The following is a 25,091-nucleotide window of genomic DNA, read 5'->3' as shown; positions in this document are numbered from 1 at the left end:
ATGATGACACATGTATTTTGGCACATGGAGATTTGACAGGGTCTGTCGTTGGTCCACCAATCGACAGTACACAGTGTTCAACCCCATCTATGCGCACACTCATACTGCCATTATGTCCCTCATCACCAATGGCCATAGGGGAGGGACAGCATATAGTTGGCATTGACCAGGAGTGTGTGGTACCCATGGCATGTGCATCCCCTCACAGCAGCCATATCCATAGACCCGGAATGGTACCACATAGGTGGAGGTCCAGGGGTTCTCAGGGGAGCACCACTGGACATATTGCCCCTGGCAGGCGTGCCCTCACAGGTCTTATGATGACCACTATGTTCCAGGCTGTAATGCAGGCTCAGGCATATATGGAACGGTACACCAGGCAGGGACTTAGGGCACAGAGGGCACATAACACCGCTATCAATGATAGCATCCGTGACCTTGCCGGTGCCATCCGGACATACACCGAGGTAATTGATAGATGTTGAGGAGAGACAATAGATGCCCTCCACAACATATCTTCCTCAAGCCAGGACCATGCGGGACAGTTGCGATGTCGATGCTGATGCATGCCAGCAACAGCTGGCAGTGATCACGGATGGCCCACAGCTCACAGCCACTCCCGTAGTGGCAGTACCAGCCCCAGCAATGCTGGGGCTGGCCTGTCCATTGTCTGTCCCAGTAGACCACGTGCACATGGCTCTGGCCAGTCCCAGCGGGGACATGGGTCCAGTCGTCATACCTCTGCCTCTGATGACAGTACCCAGTCAGGGTTGGTACCCGATACTGTCCGTAGCACCCCTGCCAGGCACAGGTACTGTGTCTGTGGCTGGAGTCAGTGATCTGTACATCCAAGCAGGTACAGTCTGAGGCTGTCCCACAAACCACTGTATATGGAAGCCACATGGTGGAGCTGTGTGCATGCAGACACACACACATTAAGCAAACAACTAGGGCTCACACATACACACACACATTACATCAACATTGGCCCATGCTGTACTGTTGTCCTGCACACACACACACACACACACACACACACACACACACACACACACACACACACACACACACACACACACACACACACACACACACACACACAGACATGTCTATTGGATGGGTCAATGTCAGGCTCTGGCAAACAACAAAACGCCCTGTGCATATGATGATACCTTTGCCACCTCCTGTCATCTGCATTATCGATGGAGGGACAGGCTAACATGGTGCTGATGCACAGGGTGACACTATAGCAGTGTAGCAATAATAGCGATTTGTCAACAAGGAAGTCTAACTACATCCTTGTAGGTATATCTGAGCAGACATTATGCATCAAAGCTCTGATTGTCAGTGTAGCATTGTTTACACCACTGTTTGGTCTGAGTATGTATTATCCACCCATGTGCTACTTGGATGATGTGTGATGTGTTGCCAGCATGTGTTAGCGAGTGGACAGTACGTGTGTGATGTGTGCAGTACAGATTAGCAAGTGTACATCTGTGAACATGGTGGGTGCGCACTTTCTGGTTGTACATGCATAGTGGACACATGGGACATGTGGCATACCCTGTCGTACACATTATTAACATCCCATTGCATCTTTCAATGACCAGTATGCTTTCCACTACAGTTATGTACTAACATGGGTAGACGTGTGTATGACATGGGTTGACACTATGCTGCGTGCGGTACCATTAATATCAGTCAATGATTTGTAGTCTGGTAGTATACACATCCTCAACAGCATGACTATAAGCAATCATTGGATGATGTCCTGACAAATGACACACAGTAGTAGGGAACCCAGTATCAATTGGATCCTTCCGGTGCTACACTATAACACTAACCAGTGGTGATGACCGCCATCCATTACTGTGACCACACCTGTGTGTCATATAGCCCCCTTAGGTACATGCAGACAAACTAGGGACGCGTCCATCCAAATCTGGGAATGCATGGAATGGCCTACAATGCATTCCCTGGATGGGACACATATCCTACACAAGGGTATCATACAGACAGATACCTGTTGTGTGATACATGCTGTATAGCAGTAAGTCGACTATGGCATAGTCATCCTCATGTACTATACATACTATCCTGTCAGTACCACACCAGTGGTAGCCCTCAACATGTATGTCGGGTACCATTGTGTACATACAGACCCATGTTATGTCATGTGTCCCTTGGTATCCACATATCCATAGGTATTGTGGAGTCCCAAGGTGTATCACAGACATTAGAGGCCTGAATGCATATCCACAAGGCAGTCGTACACCTATAAGGACTGTCCATTCTTGGCAGACTTTGTTGTGTATGACCATGTCTGACATATACTCCAGGCATATACCCTCACTCACACTACTCTTAAGTAACTGTCATGGGTGTGTGTGCCACAGATGACCATGGCCACAGAACACGACAGTGGACGGCCATGTCACATACATACATATGTGACCTACGATCTGAGTAGCAGCGGCACAACCTGTCAATGGAAACAAATGTATTCATGTAGTATGCAGGCTTCACACCTATGTACTGATTGAGGGGACATGTACACATATATATTTGCCATGCAGATACCTGATGTCTGCAATGCACTTACTGTTGTCATCATACTATGTCATACCATAGTAAAAGCAAAACCCACACTGTGTTGACCAACAGTGACACACACACAGTCAGCATTTGCAGAATTCAAACCCCTACCTATGTTATGATACTAGGAAGAAACACATTAACATGGTGTGCTATTTGCGTTACTGGCTGGTTTTCCTTCTCCTGCTGTATTTGTAGGATAGTGACATCATCAAACTTTCCAAAGAGGAATGTACCTCTTTTAGTGTGTTTTCACAGTATCCAAAAAGGGCACTCCTTTCAAAAACTATTGCACACATACACTCACAGTTTGCAGGATTCAAACCCCTATCTACTTATGTTATGATACTAGGAAGAGGCGCATTAACATGGCATGCTACTTGCTTTACTGATTGGTTGCCCTTTTCCTGCAGTATTTGTAGGATGGTGACATCATCAGACTTTCCAAAGAGGAATGTACCTCTTTTAGTGTGTTTTCACAGTCTCCAAAAAGGACACTCCTTTCAAAGACAATTGCACACCCATACACTGCATGCAGGAGTCAAACCCCTACCTAACTACATTATGATACTAGAGAGTGACACATTAACATGGCGCGCTATTTGCTTTAGTGGCTGATTGTTCTTCTCCTGCTGTATTTGTAGGATGGTGACATCATCAAACTTTCCAAAGAGGAATGCACCTCTTTTAGTGTGTTTTCACAGTCTCCAAAAAGGGCACTCCTTTCAAAAACAATTGCACACATACACTCACTGTTTGCATGATTCAAACCCCTACTTATCTATGTTATGCTACTAGAGAGAGGCGCATTTACACAGTGCACTATTTGCTTTATTGGTTGGTTCTCCTCTCCTGCAGTATTTGTAGGATGGTGACATCATCAGACTTTCCAAAGAGGAATGTACCTCTTTTAGTGTGTTTTCACACTCTCCAAAAAGGACACTCCTTTCAAAGACAATTGCACACATACACACAACCCCCCCATACACACACACTCATTGTTTACAGGATTCAAACCTCTACTTAATTATGTTATGATATTAGAGAGTGATACAGTAACAGGGCGCGCTATTTGCTTTATAGGCTGGTTTCCTTTCTCCTGCTGTATTTGTAGGATGGTGACATCATCAAACTTTCCAAAGAGGAATGTACCTCTTTTAGTGTGTTTTCACAGTCTCCAAAAAGGGCACTCCTTTCAAAGACAATTGCACACATACACACACTGTTTGCAGAATTCAACCCCCTACCTAACTATGTTATGATACTTGAGAGAAACACCATAACATGGTGCGCTATTTGCTTTACTGGCTGGTTTCCCTTCTCCTGCTGTATTTGTAGGATGGTGACATCATCAAACTTTCCAAAGAGGAATGTACCTCTTAGTGTGTTTTCACAGTCTCCAAAAAGGGCAGTCCTGTCAAAGACAATGCATACACACACTCACTGTTTGCTGGATTTAAACCCCTACCTAACTAAGTTATGATACCAGAGAGAGACGCACTAACACGGCACGCTATTTGCTTTATTGGCTGGTTTGTCTTCTCCTGCAGTATTTGTAGGATGGTGACATCATCAGACTTTCCAAAGAGGAATGTACCTCCTTTACTGAGTTTTCCCAGTCTCCAAAAAGGGAGCACCTCCACAAGGAAACTGCACACATACACACACGCTACCCCCAACAAACATGCACTTTGCAGGATTCAACCCCCTACCTAACTATGTTATGATACTGGAAAAAGACACATTAACACGGCACACTACTTGCTTTATTGGCTGTTTTTTCTTCTCCTGCTGTATTTATAGGATGGTGACATCATCAGACTGGACATGGTGATGTGTGTGCACTTTGTTTTATGTCATTCCAGGAATGGTCCATGTGGGTCAGCAGGTGTCAACAGCTTGAACATGACCTCAGTATCCTTACCTCGTGTGATCTATCTGTGGACACATTGACATTCCATCATATGTCAACACATATTTATGCACAGCTTCTTGGTTTTGTGGATACTACATGTGTCTGGGATGTTGATAAAGGGCTACTCAAAGTCTATGTGACACATGTGTAGATGTGTTCATTGATGTATGTCCTGGGTGGTTGCCTTGCAAACAGTCTAGCATGTTTGGGAACCATAATCCGCACATGAGCATACCACAGTTGGTAGGATTGTGTGTGTGTCAGCTTCCAATAGCTCTGTTTATGACTGCAACCATGATGACTCCATGACCTTGCAGATCAGACCTCATAGGAACACTGGACATGACTTCCCATGGTGTGTTGTGCACCAACACTTGTGAGGAGTGCCATATGTAGCTTTGACACATTCAACGGTTCCACATCCTGTGTAGGGGGTGCGGCTCAGCTGACTGTTCAGGTCTGACCTGTTTGTTCTGTAGTTTGTGCATGACACATATTGGGAATCAATGTATTCCACCTGCTGCCATGCTTTTGGCAGTGGGGGTAGCTGCTCATCCATTCTACATGTGATATCTCCTGGTATGATGATGTGGACTATTGTCAGTGGGGGATGGGTATGTACATATGGGCCTGTCTGTCATGATGTCGGCATTGATACTCAGGTACAGTTGGCCCTGACTCAGGACATATATGTGTGTACATTGATATTTATGACATAGCTGAAGGAGGTGTCATGATTCAGTCTGGACTCCTTCTCAGCTCCTCTTTACAAAACACTAACAAACATGAGCACTAATCCCTGTTATACTCTTTTACATGCTTAACACCCTACTGATCCTTTGTGATTAGGCTACAGAGTATGTCATGATAATATCCTGGCATGTCCAGGGGTTAGTTTTGTGTGTACTCTTCAGTCCAGCTGGTGGATATTGTGATATTGACACAATGTCACATCTGCCTCATGTACACAGACAACCCTCTCCTCCTCCCGACAAACTCAGATATATTTGTGAGATGCACCTATATAGACATACAGGGAGCTGAGCTCTCTCAACCCATGACTGGCACAATCTATAAGGTGGTGAAGGTAACCGCACACACCACATATCAGTCTCACATATCCTCTAGCAACAGCACTCAAACCACATTAGCACACATAGACATACTCGGATGCTGTAAATGTACTCTACCTAAGCAGCAGAGACCTCCAAAGCAGACACACACACACACCTGCTACCCCACTACAATACCCACATATCATTAAGTTCACAATGTCAGTGTGCCACACAGTCACTCCCCTTTGGGCTAAACAACACACCTAATACACTTGTAATAGGTGACACTTATGTTCAGACACACTGATATACCACTCACCAGCCCTGACAAGGGAATAGTCACTTTGGGCTGTCTGTTGGGTGCCAGGATCTGCCGCATAACACAGGCAGTCAGGTCACTCCAAAGCAAGTACATGACTGGCACCATCATTGTCCATGCTGGTGTGTGTAACCTCAGACGTTACTCCCTGGACCACATGACATGATACATGGAGGTACACTCTGATCATGTAGCCCAGGCAAGTATGACCTTGACATTGTCTAGCATCTTACACCCACCAATTATGATGTCACAGTATACGGGCACACATATCACATTTAACAGTTGGCTAACACATTTTTTTCATTCATAGGGGATACAGTGTCTGTCAGCATATGGTGACATGCTCAACATGTCACGTAGCTTCACTATGGGCAGCTTGCACCTGTCACCCTTGGACTTTGGTATGCTAGCTAAGGCTCTTGCTACCACCAGAGTGCCTTTTTTAAGCAGGGCTCAGAAGACAAACCCATCTCCATAGACATTACAGGTTAAATGAAACTAAGGGTAATGCTGCTCAACAACAGTTGTGTTAACCTCATATTGTGGCCACTCAGGACTCTCCTCAGTATGGAGGAGAGCAATATCTGTGCACTGACAGACACCTGGTTCAGGCTCGCTTATGCACACCAGCACTACCAGGTTATGTTTCATACCATGCTGTCTGACAACAAGACTTGGAACAGACAACACAACTAGGGGGAGTATCCATATACATCACAGATACACACATCTCCAGGTTAGTAGCACTGCACAAAGCATCACAGACCATACATTTACAACTACCATTGTGAAATACTGCCTTTCAGTTTGTTGCCTGCTACAGAACACACTCCCAAACTCAGGAGCCACACTCAGCTTTTGTGGGAACTATGGAGAATATGAAGGTCTCCACAGACACCATTATATTGTGTGACTTCATATACACACATATTGACTGGGGATACTATTCAAGCCCCGACAACCTCACCCAACAGTCACTACAATTTGTGGACTCATATGCTTTGGCACAACCAGTCAGCACAGCCACAAGGGGGAATACATATTGGACCTGCTCATCACCAACATGGGGGCTCTATGTTCCACAGCAGCAATATACCCCTCATTGTAAGGTCAGAACATACATGTATCTCACAGGACATACATATACCCTCCACACACCCATCCTGGGTAATCTTGGTGAACTTCTCATGAGCCAACATCTCACTTCACCGAAGCAAGGTAGTATCCTTCAGAGATCCTGAGACAGTGGCATATACGGCTGACACTGCTGCATCCTTTACATACACATTCTATGGACACCTAGTGGACTGCATGGATTGTGCTATCCCAAATAACAACAAGACCCACTACTACAATGGCAGGGGACCTGTCTGGTAGACTCCAGCCATTAATAAGCTGTACAATGTCAGGAGGACACTACTACATGATAGAGCACAATCCCAGACTGGGAAGGCATCTGTGATCTGTACTAGCAGACAGCTACAATCACTCATGGGCTTTCCGAAGGGCCGCTTCTACCAGACAATTGCACCTGACATGTAGGACTGTCAAACGGCCTTCTTCAGTTATGTCAGGAACCTGGGTGGACACTCACTGATATGCTGTGAGTTACTGCATACTGACTAAACCTACCCTGAACCCACTGGCATTGTCTACATCCTGGCAAGCAGGTTCAGTGCAGATGTCTCCCCCCATCCCCTCTAAGGAGCAACTATCCATCCCAACAGAGTGTAACCTACCTGACATCATGCAGTAACAGGTGAGTGCTGCCATCCCCACAGCGTACATCACAGTATCAATGTGACCAGATGGTGTCCCAGCCTGCATCATACACGAGCATCATGACAAATGCAACCCTCACATTACATCTCTGTTCAATATCGGAGTTACCACAGGATATGTACCCAAGGAATGGCGTACTGCGACTGTGGTCCCGCTCCACAGAGTTGTTGCCACAACAGGCCACAGACAATATTGTCCTATAAGCCTATGTTGCCTGTTCTGCAAAGCTATGGAGCATATTGTCATAGGACTCCTACTCATAGACATCGGGAACATACAGACACTGTGTCCTACTCATTTCCGCATTGTTGTGGGCAGATCTTGCCTCTTGAACCTGTAGGTATTCTTTAAATGGCTAACAGGTCCATCGACATAGGGACGGCTATCCACACAGCCTACCTGAACCTTGCAAAACCATTCAACACAATAACCCACTGGGCCATTATGCATAGGCTCACCAGCATCAATTTGGACATATATCTCACACAATGGTTTGATACCTAGCTCAGGGATAGCACCCACATGGTCAGGATTGCAAGTGCCATGTCTGACTATACACCAGTTACACATGGCATCCCACACAGCTTGGTCCTGGGATCTCTCTTGTTCAGTATATATTTGTCTTACGTACAGGCTATCACAGGGGGAATATGGCTGAACATGTTTGCACTTGACTGCAAACTGGGTGCCATGATCAACTCTCCAGATGCCACATGCATACTCAATCAGGGTCTCACAGAGATGGATGACTGGTGCCTGAGCCATGGCCTACAGCTAAATGCCATTAGATGCCTAGTCATCCCCTTTGGGAGTAACAACATGCCCACACATTACCACATAGGTAGTACTCCATTACATACGGTAGGAGTTGTTAGGGGTTTGGGGACATCACTTGTTCGTACTGTCGCCTTTAACATTTACATTGCCAAAGTGGTTGGACACACCTTCTATGTGTGCCACCTTATCCCATATGGTTTCACTTCTAGATCGAGTGAGGTCATTGTGCCCCTATACTCATCATCACATCCATGCTTGGTTACAATGCCACATTTGGGGTGTACCTTACCTGACACCTGTAGCAACTGTACTGGCCATGGACGGTCCTCACCAAGCAGATCTAGGGACTCACACAGATGCCCTACATAGTTCAGATGCAGTAACTCCAGCTCTACTCAGTTGCTTACCACCTACTCAGATATGATGTGTGCCTGTTGTTTACAGCTATACCCAAACCAGAATTACTGGACATGCTCCACCTCAGGATATCCATCTCCCTTGGAGCAACACACTGCAGGGATGTATACCTCAGCACAGATGTTAATAGGACATTGTGGAGGAACAGATTCTTATCCCAGAGGCTCTACTCACTACAGAATGTAATCCCAGTTTCACATAGTCAGAGCCACCCACTGACCACCTACCGGAGACATCTTGACGACTGTATGGGTGATTGTATATTTACCCCTGGGATATCTTCTGTGTCCCTGCTAGACAGAGGCACACTAGCATAAACGTACATGGGCTATCTTGTGTAACCTACTATTCACACACACAGTGTAGTAATCTGACAGGGTTGTGAATGCCAAACACACTCTGGCTAGGCTTGTACATGCCCTAGGGCAGATAGCCTAGTATCGACCTCCGAACTTATGCTAATGTTCAAGATGCACAATGTGTATTGCTGATACTGTTTGCAGGTCTTTATCATCTTTGCTTTACCAGTTTTCATGAAGAACTTCAGTATCTGCAGAACATATTTGATTATGACACGGTTCCACTATATTATAGATATGTCTGTTGTCATATAACTGTGTGCACAGGGCGGATTGCTGTATAGTGTCAGGTTTCTGGGTTAACACATGCAACTGCCAGATATGCGTGGCCCACTGCTGTACTCAGACATGGCCTGTGTGTGTGAGCATGCCCACTTCTGACATTCCATGTTTTGTTGCCTGACATTTGTCTCATTTATTCAAGTCTGTGAGCATGACAAGTGTGACCCTTCAGTATGTTGCTATCTGAGGTCCACTACATTTGCTGATGTGTGCGAACATGACCAATATTAACATTTATACTGTGTGTGTTGGAAGTCAGGTTCTGTTCTCACTGCAGGATTCACCTTTGTGTCATAACTCAACAAGGATTATGCTGTGCCTGCAGGGTTTCTATGGAATACTTTGCATAGACTTATCAACATTCCATCATACAGGTGGACCACTGCAATACCGTCATGGTTTAGTGGTTCAGTGCTTTGGCTATAGTGCACAGTATCCTGGGTTCGAGGCCCATCACTGCTTTATATTTTCATACTGAGCAGGCCAAAATGCTTAAGGGACTGTTAAGCAAATATGAACATGTTGGCTTTTGTTCAGCTATGCCCTACTTAGACCAGGCTTGTCCGACATTGCTCAATATTCACCAACATTGCTGGACGTTGACCAATATTACTGAACATTGACCACAGTTGTGCTAGTTGGTGTGTGCAATTTTGTTTGCATATACTACATGGTGGTAATTGCTGTTTAGCACTGCTTTATATTGCTTAACACATGGCATTCATGCCTTAGGTGGTGCTGCAGGGCTGCCTATGTCAGATGCACATACTCCACTCCCTGCACGTTTAGAAGCAGGTAGTGTCAACTTAGGCATGAGGTAACAAACTTAAGGGAATAAATAAAAGTAAATTTGGCACATATAAGTGTGGGAGGTGCCAACAATGCCCGCACATTATTAATAAAGGTGAAGTGTATTTACAAAGCAGAAACAGAACCGTAAGAAGTATAGGGTTCTACAATTGTGAAAGCAAAGGGGTGGTATATCTGGTAATATGTAAAAAATGCCAGAGTTTCTATGTGGGTAAAACTGAGAGGGGTCTAAAGAGGAGAATGTATGAACACTTTTATGAAATTGGGAAGGGTAAATCAACTAATGCACTGTTTAGACACTCTCTGACCTGCAAGGAATATAAATATGCATTTTTTGTGCTGGAACAAATAAGACCAGATATAAGAGGTGGACCCTGGAAAGAGATTCTGGAGAGTAAAGAGCTATGGTGGCAAATTAACCTAGAGGCTGGTAGTAAACCTGGGTTAAATGACACACTGTCAATTTCCTCACTGTTAAAATTAAGGGCTTTGAAGATTTAGAATTTTATTTATTTAGTATTTTCTACGTTTTTAAGTGGAATTTTCAAATAAACTTTCAGTGGTTTTATTCAAAGTGCTTCCTTGGTCCTTTGGCACTTTCGTTTGGATTTATTGGTTATTATTTAGTGCCTTTGCTGGTTCGTTTGTGGATATTGTGCTCTACAGGTCGACTAAGGGAAGCTACGGAACCACAAAGTCAGTATGAGTTCAGACGCACAGGAGGAGGCGGGCCAATCAAGAAGGTTGATTGGCCAACTTACTGAACTCATTGATTTACTCACGCCTCTCTGCCAGAGCCTTGTAGTGAGTAGGAACCAGGTGGAATCCAGGGGAAACGGAACCGAACGGTTCAGTGGTAAGCAGACCAAGCGTAAAAGGGAGCTTATTGGTGAAGCTGAGGCAACCGGCGACCCGCTTGAACTGGAAGAGAGTAATTTCAACCCTATGGACACACCGCAACTACTGGATGCTGGCAGAGATGAAACGGAAAGTGACAATTTTTTTGAAATGGGTGCTAGACCTAAGGCACGTATTGACAGGTCAGCACCTAAAGGTACTGTTAGTTTTTCTTCTAAATCAACGGAAGAATGGCTTAACAAAGATTTTAACATTAATTTTAAAATTGATAAACAGAATGTTGAACAACGAAATGTTGGCTCGTATGCATTTAAAATTGACAAATTAAGTAAGATGTTGTATAAACACAGGACACTAAGTATAGAAAACGCCTATCTTAATGAATGCTTAAGAGGGGAAATAGTCCCAAAAGGCTTAAGGGTTTTTAAATACCCAAATAATGTACAGATAAGTACACAGTTTTATGACAGTTTGATTAAGGTGTTTAATAACTGTGGACTTGAAATTATCAAATTGATTATACATGACAATGAAAACAAGCAGTGTATTTTGGGCAAAGAAATAAAGGAACTTGATGGTCATATTAAGACGGACCTACTTTTTGGGATAACAGAAGAAAGAGATAAATATTTTAAATTAAGGAAGGACACAGACAATAAGAGTGAGGGGATTATTCAGCGTAAAATGGGGAAACTCAGAAGGGATATGAATGAATATGAAAATAATATTTGTTACCCCAAACCACCCCAATACAATAAGGAAACATCATCCTTTAATAAAAGAAAGAACTTTTATAATAATAACAGGAATTTTCAAGAAAATGTGGAGGAGAAATGGTATGATAACACATACGATGAAGAATTTCCTCCTTTGGGTAGAAATGAACTTCCTGGGTCTGAAGTTCACAACAACAAAAGGGGAAATTTTCATATGAGGGGCGGGAGAAGGGGGAGGGGGAGATTTTATTGAATAATACCCCCAGCCCCGGAATAGATGAACAGGACCCCTCTGATGATTATATTATAGTGGAACAAAATAAAAATACATTTCAAGGTTTTACTATATATAATTTTAGTAGTTTGACTTTGGAAACAGATAATTTTACTTTGCTTAGTAAAGGACTTAAATATATTCCTGTGCATAATGGGGACCCAACACTAACTATAATGGATATCAAGCTTTTCATGAGGAAGATTAATTTGGAAATACTAGGTACCAGGATGGGGTTTAAGAAAGAAAATAGAGTGGAAAATGAACTAAAAAGAAAATCTACTTACAATCCACCCCTAATACCCCAACTTAGGAATTTTGAGAATGTTTTAATTAATGAAGTTAGGAAACAAAAAGAAAACATTAGATATAAAACTAAATTCAATTTGAGTAAAAAGGAATATTTAACACTTAAGGATCTGAGTAATAACGACACAGTGAGGGTGATGAAGCCTGACAAGGGAGGGGGGATAGTAATTATGGATAGGATTGAATACGAAGGAAAAATGAATTCCATACTCAGGGAAGAAAACAAGTATTCAGTGGTCTCCAAAAATGAAGTTAACTTGGCATACAAGCATATAGATAACATTCTCAAGGATTTACTAATTGAGGAAGTAATTGATAACAACACCTTAAAATTTTTGGAGGTGACTAGACCAAGAATGGCCACAGTATTTGGTATCCTGAAAATTCACAAAAGTACTGAAAACCCCCCATTTAGACCCATTGTCGCAGCGGAGGGTTCGAAAACAGTACCTCTGGCTAAATTCTTTGATTTTAAAACCAAGCATATATGGGTTAATAAAAAAACTATAATTAAAGACTCTTGGGAATTCTTGGGTGTGTTAAAACCAGAACTGTATAACGAGGATGCCCTGTTTATTACAATAGACGTAGTTGATTTATTTGGAAGCATACCCCATGATGAGGGTATGGATATGTTTGAGGAGAGTGTGTTTGAGGACACAATATTGAGCCACAAAGACAAAATAGCTAGTATTACTCTTATGGATACAGTTCTTAGATATAACTTCATAAAAAATCAGGTGTTTCTATGGGGGCAATTTGTGCACCTACCTACTCGAATATTGTGTTGGCCAAATGGGAAGAGAAGTTTGTTATCAATTCCAGTTTTAAAGTATACTGGTCAATGTATTATAGGTACCTGGATGACATAGCCCTAATATGGATAGGTGGACAGGAAAAGTTTTTTTAATTTTTGGAATATTTGGGTCAAACTACACAGTTTCTAAAATTCACACATACAATTAGTACTGAGTTTCTCAGGTACCTGGATGTAGAAATTTACAGACATGAAGGAAGATTTGAAAGTAGGATATATAGGAAAGACACATATGTCAATTCCTTCCTACATTACAGTAGTGCTCACCCCCTACACAGTAAAACAAATATTGTTAAAGGTCAATTTGTGAGGGGGTCAAGAATGACTAGCTGTGAAAGCGACTTTGTAAAGGAATGTGACAAACTTGAAAAAATGTTTTTGGAACGAGGTTACCCCAAGGAGTTTATTGTACGATTAAGAACTGAAGTGGAGAGAGAGAGAACACAAAGGTTTAAGCCCATTATCGGGATAGGTGTGGATAAAGGTAACAACCAAAAACATATGCCCATAGAGGGTCACAATCAATTCTTGAGGGGTCTGGTGGTAGAATATAATGGAATTAATAAAAATATGAAACAGACCTTAATGAATGAATGGAATAAATTTTCACTTCTAACGGACATAGATGAAATAAAGGGAATGTACCCAAAATTGGTGTTTAAGAACTCCTGGAACATCAAGAGTATTTTGGAAAAAAGAGGCAACAAACTTAAGGGAATAAATAAAAGTAAATTTGGCACATATAAGTGTGGGAGGTGCCAACAATGCCCGCACATTATTAATAAAGGTGAAGTGTATTTACAAAGCAGAAACAGAACCGTAAGAAGTATAGGGATCTACAATTGTGAAAGCAAAGGGGTGGTATATCTGGTAATATGTAAAAAATGCCAGAGTTTCTATGTGGGTAAAACTGAGAGGGGTCTAAAGAGGAGAATGTATGAACACTTTTATGAAATTGGGAAGGGTAAATCAACTAATGCACTGTTTAGACACTCTCTGACCTGCAAGGAATATAAATATGCATTTTTTGTGCTGGAACAAATAAGACCAGATATAAGAGGTGGACCCTGGGAAGAGATTCTGGAGAGTAAAGAGCTATGGTGGCAAATTAACCTAGAGGCTGGTAGTAAACCTGGGTTAAATGACACACTGTCAATTTCCTCACTGTTAAAATTAAGGGCTTTGAAGATTTAGAATTTTATTTATTTAGTATTTTCTACGTTTTTAAGTGGAATTTTCAAATAAACTTTCAGTGGTTTTATTCAAAGTGCTTCCTTGGTCCTTTGGCACTTTTGTTTGGATTTATTGTCAACTTAGGCATCCCTTTTACTTTATGTGCGAGTCGGAGAGGGGTATAATTTCCAGAGTTCCTACTGAGCCAGTGTATGTGCTATGCGTTATCTCTTTGCCAGGGCCAAAGCATACTGGGCACGCCTCCTTCTGCCTACTGAGGCAGGCTCAGGTTGCTCCTCCTCCAAGTCACACTCTGCCTGTGATGGCCTTGGCAATGGTGGGGGGCTGTTTGGCCCAGTCCTATGCTGGTCCTGCTGCAACTGTTTTCGCAGGATCATGTTATGTAGCATAGCTCATACCATGACAATTTGGGTACATGTAGTTGGTGAGTACTGTAAGGCTCCACTAGATGTGTCCAGGCACCAGAACTGTGACTTGACCAGCCCAAACACACGCTTTATTACATTACGTGTTTGTGCGTATGCCTCATTATGGCATTCCGGTTCAGGTGTGTGTGCGTTTCTGATGGGTGTCATCAGCCACGGCTCCAGTGCAGAGCCAGCATCCCCCACTAGGTGACCATGTGGGATGTCCTCATTGGCAAATGTCTGGTACAGCTGCGTCAGCTGCCAGATATGGGAATCATGGTAGCTTCCAGGGCAGCCTGCACACACATTCAGTATTATGCCCTGGGCATCAGACACGACCTGGCAGTTGATGGAGGGGAAGCCCTTGCGGTTGATGTAGAGCCTATCCCGCTTGCTGGCTGGTGCTTTGATGCATATGTGCGTGCAGTCTATTGCACCCACTACCTCAAGGTATTCCACTATTTGCTGGAAGAGACACATATTGCTGGCCAATACTTCACTGGAATTGGGGAAATATACATGATCACTGACATGTGCTGACATGGCATCCAGGAACTGGTGTAGTACCCTGGATGCTGATGCCTGTGATATCCCCATCATATCACCAGTTGGTCTCTGAAAGGTACCTGTTGCTAAAAATCTTAGGCCAACACATACCTTGGTTTCCACTGGGATTGGTTCCCCTCTGTTGGTTCTGTGTGGGAGGCGTGGCCTGCACAGCTCAACAATTTGCTGCAGGAGGTCTCTGTCCACTCTATAACGCTTCACTATCTCCAGCTCATGTAGCCCCTGGTAGGTTACCCTAGGCCTGTACACTCTTCTCCGTCTCCTCACTGTGGGTTGTCCAGCAGCATTTCCATTGTCACCACCCTCAGTATGTTGCATATGTCGCCTTATAACAGCAATGGCAGCCCCTAATATTTCTTTGTCTCAGTAAAGCTTTTTCAGTTTTCACTTCTATTAGCTTACTGCAGTGTCTCTTGTGAGAAACATAATGGACTGTTGTTTGCAGAGTTTTAAGTGCTAGGCTGGGCTGGGCTAGTGTACTGCCTGTGTAATTGCATGATTCTGCTTGTTTTCACCTGCTAGCTCTGCTAGTACTCCCTGGTAGCTTCCGACTATTTCTTGTGCTTCCTTTTTCCTTTCTGTTTCCTCAGGGGGGAGCGCCGCGCACACAAGCGCAAACACATGCACAGCAGCTAACACGCACGCACACATGCTTACATGGAGTAAAACTAGCTTATTCAGTTAAAACGCGCGCACCTCAGTGCAAATGCACGTACAACTCTTTAAACAGCCTTATACATGCTTACTCTGGCTTAAACCTGCACTCACGCTTACATGGGCGCACTCTGTCTTGCTCGGGTTTACAGGCGAGCACACACGCGCATGCACACTCAGCAAGAAACTTTGGTGTTATCCATGGTATACACCTTCCATTTCTTGGCTTTCCCTAGCCTACCTGTTGACACACCTCTTTCCATGATGTCTAAATGACAGCGGACACATGCCACTCTGCTCCAATGAGCTTCACTTCTTTCATACATACCCCCTTGTGATGTCACCTATCTTCTACTCTGTTACTCCCCATATCCTACTCCTACACTCCACTGACTGTGCTCATTTGCTATGTAAACTAGCGAATCACTATCCTAACACTCATTTACATAGGATTGCCTACTAATGCTTCATTACATGTCCTAGACATGTCCTTAGCAACATCTACTTGGTGGCCATCTTGTCTTCAGCCTGCCATTCCCTTGCATTGTACATTACCACTTTCAATAAAACCCACATTTGTGGGTTTTAATTTGTAGTAATCTGGTTTTTAGAGCACAGCCCATTTGCGTGGCGCTGCGCTACACTTAAACATCGGAAATCGGCAAAAAAATATTATTTTTATTTTAATTTTGCATCAGGGAACATTTCCAATGGCCGTATATTTGGCCATTGGCATGCTTCCTGCACTGGATGCAACCTTTATTTGGAGCTGTCACGACTCCGTTTTGCTATTTGCAGAACGGTACTCAGTTGTCAACTGAGTACATTTCTGCAAATAACACTGCTCTTACTCGAACAGGTTTGGGTTTCCTGAATCACAAATCTACCTCATCTGCATGCTTTTCACCTGCAATTGAGGTGATTTGCATGTCCCAGCCCTGTCCGTGTAAGAGCCGTTTTAGTAGCTCTCTTACACGCCCCTACAGGCTGTTCCTGGATCGCTCGAAAGACATGATGGCTGCATGGAGTCTTACTCTACTCTTAGACTCCATGCAAGCCATTGTGAATCCGGCCCAATGTCTAGAGCTGGAAGTTTTTTGTATAGTCTTGAAAGAGAAGTAATTATTAGGTTTGAGAAGTAGAAGTGTTTTATTGTTTTATGACTTGCAGGATCTGTAAACATCTGACAGATATGTATTTGTCACAGAGAGATGCTGAATTCTGTTAGTTTCTGACAATGGGGAGGTTAACTTGGGAAATGAAAGTCAGGTGACAAAATCTGATGTCATCCAAGCTAACCCAGCAGTAATATTTAATATTAATTTAAGAACTCTCTCAAAGAGAGACTGTGCATTTTGTATTTTATCTTTGACCTAACAAGAGCATCCATTCATCACCACCTTCTGCACTTGCCTTGCTGTAAATAAGTTTTTAGGGCATATTAACTCTTTTAGATTCAGATAGGAATATAGTAAAGTATAACTTAGATGTTTTCTTTATTATTTGAGACTGTCCTGCAATGTTGTTTTAAATATTTCCTGTGATTGTGAACTCTGATGTAACTGATTACTTACTGATTATTGTCTTGTCCTTTTATTAGTTATTATAAAATATATTTAAACCTTTTAATTGTGGTTGGTCTGTTTAGAGATATTTAAGCTCTTAGTGTACTTGCATATCTATATAGTGATACTGTAAAGGCCACTCCTAAGTAGCCCTGCTGTTGGTCAGGCTACCATTTGGATTAATAGTAACATTCCACAGTAGGATTGGACACCCTTTGTTAAGGTTCTTAAAGTAGCTGATAAGGGTACTGATGGCTGTGCTAACTACCTTATAGTCTGGGCAGAAGGCAGCATTGCTAGTAAACCTGTGCCAGCCTTGCCCAGTGTGTTTGTGTATGTGTAGAACAAATCTTCAAGAGTGTGTGTGGCAGCTACATGGGCAGGGACCCAAAGCATTGGTTGGACAGAGAGAGTGTTGGATGGCTTGGTTTGGAACCCTGGCTAAGGACTCAACTCTATAGCTGTACCAGTGGGGAGTCTTATTGGGGATCTAGAGAAAGAGGGAGAAACCAGCCCCATTCTGACTGTGGTCTCTGTGTGCTCTTAAGGGAAATTGCACTTTACTGTGTGCATACTTGTCATCCTCCCAGTGTGTATGTTCCTCACTGTTGCCAACGGTGAGGACTGAGGCTCCTTGATTACTGGGCCAGTGCAGGTGCATCACACATGCAATCTTCTCTGTTTTTTCTTATAAATGTGCTCTATCTTAGACTGAAAGTCAGACTTCTTCTGTAATGCCTGCAGTTTATATGATGTACTCTAGATTGTGTTCCTAGACAGCAGTGACTGAGTAGCAAGATTGTGGGTATGTCAATGTAGTGCTAAGTATGACTGGCTTCTCCACACATCTGAAGTGCACACTTCCACTCAGGAGAAACATTTACACAAGGAGAGTACTTCTACCATCAATTTCTTCCAGTTTTAGCCAAGACATCTTCTCTGCAACAAACTAAGGTCATCCTTTTAAGTATACTCTATCTCACTTTTGTAATCAGCTATACCTGTACCAATTGTGATTGATATTGTGTGCTCTATTTTATGTAACTAGATAGGCAGGTGGTTCAAATCTAACAGTGTGGAACTAGTATGAGTGTGTGTGTCTGTAGTCTTATGTAGATACGGCTTCAACAATAGACATGATGATTACATTTACACTCTGGAGATACATTGGTAATGTAAGAGGTCCCCATCATCAGTTTCTTCCCCTTTTAACAAAACCAATTATTTTGCTACAATACAATCTGATGATGATCTCCTCTGTCTCACACTTACATTAAGAGTTCTCCTGTGGCACATGCTGTTCTCTAGGCTGTATAAATAGATACACAGGCGGTTTGAATCCTGCAGTGACTTCATACCCTAAGTGTGTTTGTTTCATTGATTGTGAGTATATATGGCTTCACCCATGGATCTAATTTGTAGCTTTACAGTGGAAGTGGGCTCTTCTACCAATTTCAGTCCATTTTAGCACACTCCCCACCCTACTAAAACAATGGTCACAGTTGTACAATCTTCCTGTATGGCCCTTTTGATTCATGGAATATCTTCTAGCTTGCAAAGAGTTAGGTAGTTGGTTCAACTACAGACATTAATACATAGATCAGTTACCTCAGTGCATGTATGAATCTACATGTAGATAAGAATGATGTCACCTTTAGATCTGATGTGTAGGTGTATGCATGGAGAGGGCTGTTCCACTACTTTCTGTCCTATTAGAAACACAAATAACTGGAGGAGGGAAGGCACAAATCCCGGCAGATGTGCTGTATCCACAAAATAAATGTCTATAATCCACAAAGCTGTTAACTTGCTGTAAGGCCAATAAACGCTTCAAGATACTATAAATCAATAAGTATCTTTAATGGTACAAACATAAAACACAATGGACTTCATCAGAACAATATAACATCCAAAATTAAATCCTTATATATCCGCTTTAATTACATTGATTATTCCATTAAGTCGCTAATTGTGAAATTAAGCAAATAAAAAGGCAAGTAAAAAACAGCCTTAAAAAAAACACAATTAAAACACTAAACGTTGTTTAAAAACATGGAATTTCATGAAGGTGTGTATACACATGTATATTTATAATGGTGTAAATACAATATGTGTATGTGTGTATAATTACATAAATGTATAAAATATAATTTTAATGTATCTGTATATATGCATATATGTATATATATAATATAATGCATGTGTTAGAAATACGTGGGAAATATTTGTATGTATATGTATATAAAATCCCCTGGATAAAAATAACATTCTCATTAAATAAATGGTATATTGTCCAATATGTGGAATGGTGTTGCAATAGACTAAATAAATACCCATGTATATAATGAGCTTCCAAAGTGTGTGATGTATAATACTGTGGTAAAAGTACATTGTTACGTAAATAATATTACATACAACCTCACCCCCAAAAATTTGATTTGAAGTTTTAACGTGAATCTAAGAATGTATAACAGACACTTGTATAAACATATATAAATAAATGTTAAAATATTGAATTGTATGACCAAAAAATCTCTAAAGTGCTCATGTGCTAAAAACTTTAAAAAACTTTAAAAAACTTTAAAAACATCAACAGGGTGTATTCAAGTGTATGATGTTATATATGTTATATAGGGGGACCTTGGATGGTCTGTTAGTACATGCTAGGTACCTTTAATGTGGTGTAACCACAAGATGGGTTTAATACTAATGTATTCGTTTAGACCCGGATGTTGGTTGGCGTTTAATAAAATTTGCATTCTTAATTCCACTGTGTCAAGATTAAATTTGGTGATCTTACCTTGCGGGTCCAACTCCTGATGGAATACCCCAAAAAACTTAAACTTATGAGTATTAAATTGATTGATATGTCTCGCTAGGGCATTGGTCAATTTCATGTTTTTAATGTCTAATAAATGTTCTTTAATCCTATCCCGTAGCAACCTACTGGTTTTCCCTACGTAAAAACTTTCACAAGTTTGACATACTGCAATGTAAACCACGTTGCGTGTATAACAATTAATATGTTGATTAATCCTTACATTTTGTCCATTAATTGTCACAATATGGTTAGTGTTAAGAACATGTTTACATACCGAACACCTTCCACATTTAAAGTTTCCCCTGGGTTTGTTTGAAAACCTCGAAACCCCTGTGTTAATACTCTCAAATAACTCTTTAAATGATGTATCCTTCCTAAAAATGTAAGTAATGTTGCCCTTAAAAAATTCCCCCATTGTATTGTCCATTTTGATAAAATTCCAGTTTTTCTTGATGATACTCCTCACCATTTCAAATGTATCATTAAATGTGGTGATGAAAAGAGGTACACTATTGCACATAAGTTTTTTATTATTATTGTTACTATTATAACCCACGTGATGGGATTGTGTGTTACTGTCAACATTATCGTGTATTAAAGCCTTATAAAAACCATTCTTCCTTTTATTAATTACTTTGTTTGCAATAATTGCACAAAAATCACATGGGTAACCCCGATTTAGAAAAAGTTCAACTATGAATTGTACTTCAGTATTGAAATCCACCTCTTCACTGACCATCCTGGCAGCCCTGACTTTCTGATGGTCAGTGTAGGTATGAGTTTGAAAAAGTGGATTTTCTGTAAATGTTCGACGTCACTCTGTTTTTACTTGCATCGAAAGTTAACTTAACATCTAAGTAACTTATACTGTCCTGACTGGTAGTGAATGTAAATTGCAAAAACCAAACACTACTGTTAATATAATCAATAAAGGCTTTAAGCTCTGCCTGTTCACCACTCCACACAATAAATATGTCATCTAAAAAACGTCCGTAAAACTTAACATGTGTAAAAAACTCTGAATTAAACAAATAGTTAAAGATACTTATTGATTTATAGTATCTTGTTAACAGCTTTGTGGATTATAGACATTTATTTTGTGGCCTCCTCCAGTTATTTGTGTTGGTGACATTTGGTTCCTGGTGCATTTCTGTCCTATTAGCACAGACAACTGCTTTGTTAAACACTTATGAGCACATTTGTTGAAATGTAATTTATATTGGCTATGTAGTAAGTCGTCTTGTGTGGCATCAGGAAATGGTACAATGTTTTCTAGTATGTGGACTTAGTAAGGCATGAATTTGAGTCTACAATCTCTAAACAATCTCCATGTATTGCATCAGGGATGACTGGATTATGATTTTTAGACAAAGAGACAGATCACACCACATTTTCAATCAATTTAAAGACACATAAATTGTGTGTAGTAATGTGATGGTACATACCATGCTATCAATTATACTCTGACTCACAGCTGTAGTAAGAATTTTACTGAGCCAAATGAGTTTGATACAATAACCTGTAGCTTGTGCTATTAGATAACACAAGTTTGAATCTTATCTCTACTTAGCAGCATGCAATCTGCTTTAATTTTTTTTTGTGTAGCCTGAGCTTTGCATGCATATTGTTTGTTTCATATGCATGCTCATGTAGATTGCTTCATATGCATCTCTCTTGGGTTTCTCTCATAACCATTCCCACTCTTCCAAAAGGTTTAAGCTTGTCCAATGCACTGAGGCATACCAGGATTATATAATGTTTTAAACCTCATCAGTCTCGCTACTCTTCTGAACCCCATGTGGTATTTCTGTTACCCATCAGTTTCCATCTGTTTCACTTTTTCGCTATTGCCCACCTTTCCTCTGGTGTAGTCTTGCATGATTAAGATAACAATTTCTAAAAAGTCAGATTTTATTGTATATTTAAGTCCTAATCTAACACATTTTAATAACTGTGTAAACAGATCATCATTACCATTTAATATATTTTGTTCATGTCTTATGCATTATTGTCTTTTTGTAACTTCCAAGTTTGTGCTGAATGGTTATTTTTATTGATGTAAACTCTAACATGTGGCATGAGTCTTCCCAGCTGGGGTTGTCTAGTCTGCTTGAAGTTTCAGAGCAACTGACTGGGAGGTTGTTTTTGTCCCTGTTATTCTCTTACCTTGATTGATCTTGAGCAGATCACAGTCAGCCTTAGTTGCATGTTTTCTGTTATTCACTGTTCTTGTTGTTCTTTCTGCTGACATATCATTACCATTCCCTTTTCTTTTATCGTTTAGCAAGCTGTCCCTGATTCTACTTGTATTCTGTTTGGCCTATTTCTTCTGCTCCAAGATATTCCTGTTAAATAATGGGAAGGAATTTAAAGGTCAACACACTTCCATTCTCTTCTATGGCTTCAGCTTACTACTCCCTTCTGCAATTATTCTTTTGTCCTCTCTGTCTTGTGCATCTCCCTGCCTATATTCCTCAAGCTTTTCTGCCAATGCCTCTAGTTTCACAAACTATTTTATTTCATGTGGGAAGAAGATTTTAAGTTTTGTTGGGTACTTCAACTTAAAATGAGCATTTAGCTGTCTGCACTGTCTGAAGAAAGAGGTGAACTTTTCTCTTTTTAACCTAATGCCCAATGATGAGTCATAAGCCACAAAGACTCTTTGCTCACCAGTGGTTAGGGACTTGTCTTATTTTTAAAAACAAACTCAATAATTGCACCATAAACTGAACATTCTATTCTTTCATCACAATAGGGTGAATAAATCTCTGCCCTGTTCTTGCTACTACATTTACCCAGTGTGGTCTGTCAATATGAATGACCTGCCAGGCCAAACCAATACTTTCATTTTTCATTAATTCTTCAACAATCAATGCTCTGCCATCCATTCAATTGGACCTTTTTAGGAAGTTTGCTACTGTAAGATTCTGTTGAAATTTGTCTCCAAATTTCTTCTGTGCTGCTTCCAGCTCAGATACCATTATGTTCACCTATTTTTCCCTGCGTTTAGATACTTTAATGTGTCAAAGTGGATAAGTAAGGCTATTTCCATTTTATCAACTCTTTGGTCAACTTTTTCATATAATCCTTTAGAGTATCACATAATACTTCATTGCGCATCCTGTGCATTTCTCACTCACCTCCAACATCTCCTTTTTACCATCATTTCTTTCTCTTTTTCCAATACTCATTTCTCTACCCCCTCTCTTTCCTCTTCCTGGCTTATTACCACAACTTTTCCACTTTTTAGACATCTGTTGTAATACCTAATTGGGTTATTTTTTCTTTAAATGTGATTTTAGTATTAGGGACCCAGTTATAGTTATACAGTACATTTCATACTCCTGTTTAGTTTGGAACCATACCAGAAATGTATGTCTTATCACCACATGTGTTCTTTAGGATACATCATTGTATTGGTTCACAACAATAGGTGCAGATTCCTCAACAACAACTTCTACAGTTATATCAGATGTAGCTGGTAGAAAACATGTAGGGACTTCTGTACTAAAAAAAATCTTCCCCCTCTCTTCCACTCTAAGTTAGACGACATTGTGTGTATACTTAGTTTTGATTTGAATGATGTGCCTTTAAAATGGTGAAACTAATGACTATAGCATAAGACAGTAGACTTGGACAATGCTCATTCATGTCAGAAATCTTTTTAGTTGCCTAGTTGTACTCTCGTCTCATAAAATTCATTTACAGCTGCAAAACCTTTCTACTTTGTATGTTTTACAAAGTATATTTCTTAACAAAATTTTGTCTACATTTTTTTTTCCTTTCAGATATTGGAAATTCTAACTCATTATGAGTCTCAGCTTACTTGATACAAATCCTTTGTGTAATAAATACATCTTTCATCAGTTCTATACCTAACATTGAAAATCTTTTTTCCAAGTCTCATTTTTGTTTTATTTTTGTTTCTTCAATGCATATATAGCCCTCTTTGATAAAGAGCTGGTGAAGCATAAAATGTTGCAGTGGCTACTTGACGAGTTTTCTTTTATTTATTTTCATTAAGCCTGCCAATACCTTACTCAAAGAACATTATCTGTTATCAGATACTACCATTTGTGGAATGGGATGAACACTTTGCCTGAAGTTGTTAATGACTGGACACAAAGTAATAGATTTTTTTGGCATATAAATCTATCCCACTTCAATGGAGTTAAATGAGAAGCATATTTCAAGAACAGATCAGGACAATCCACATACAGCCTAGCCAAATGTTCTCAAATAATTTCCAAAGATGTAAAACCGAAATTGTTTTGCTGGACTGCTTGAAGGACATTCATCACATACCCATTAATTTCCACATCTATTCCAATGCAGCTTTACTATACTTAGCATCTGACTAAGACTTTCATTTTAGGTATTATAGGATGAACGTCATGTAACATTTTTGTACTCTGATAAACTATGACTCAGGATCCCAGAATATGCAATCTTTTCTGACATTTACTGCTAGCCTTAAAGAATAACATTGTGTAAACCCTAGTTTTCTTATCTTAAGCCACTTTCAATTATATCCATAATCCTCTTTCAGATGGACCTCTCTGGCAATCCAGCATCTAATTTGTTTAGTATGAATT

The sequence above is a fragment of the Protopterus annectens genome, chromosome 5.part0 (genome assembly GCF_019279795.1).
Source record: "Protopterus annectens isolate FY-2018-M chromosome 5.part0, PAN1.0, whole genome shotgun sequence".
NCBI lineage: Eukaryota > Metazoa > Chordata > Ceratodontiformes > Protopteridae > Protopterus > Protopterus annectens.
Note: the sequence above shows the minus strand (reverse complement) of the source record.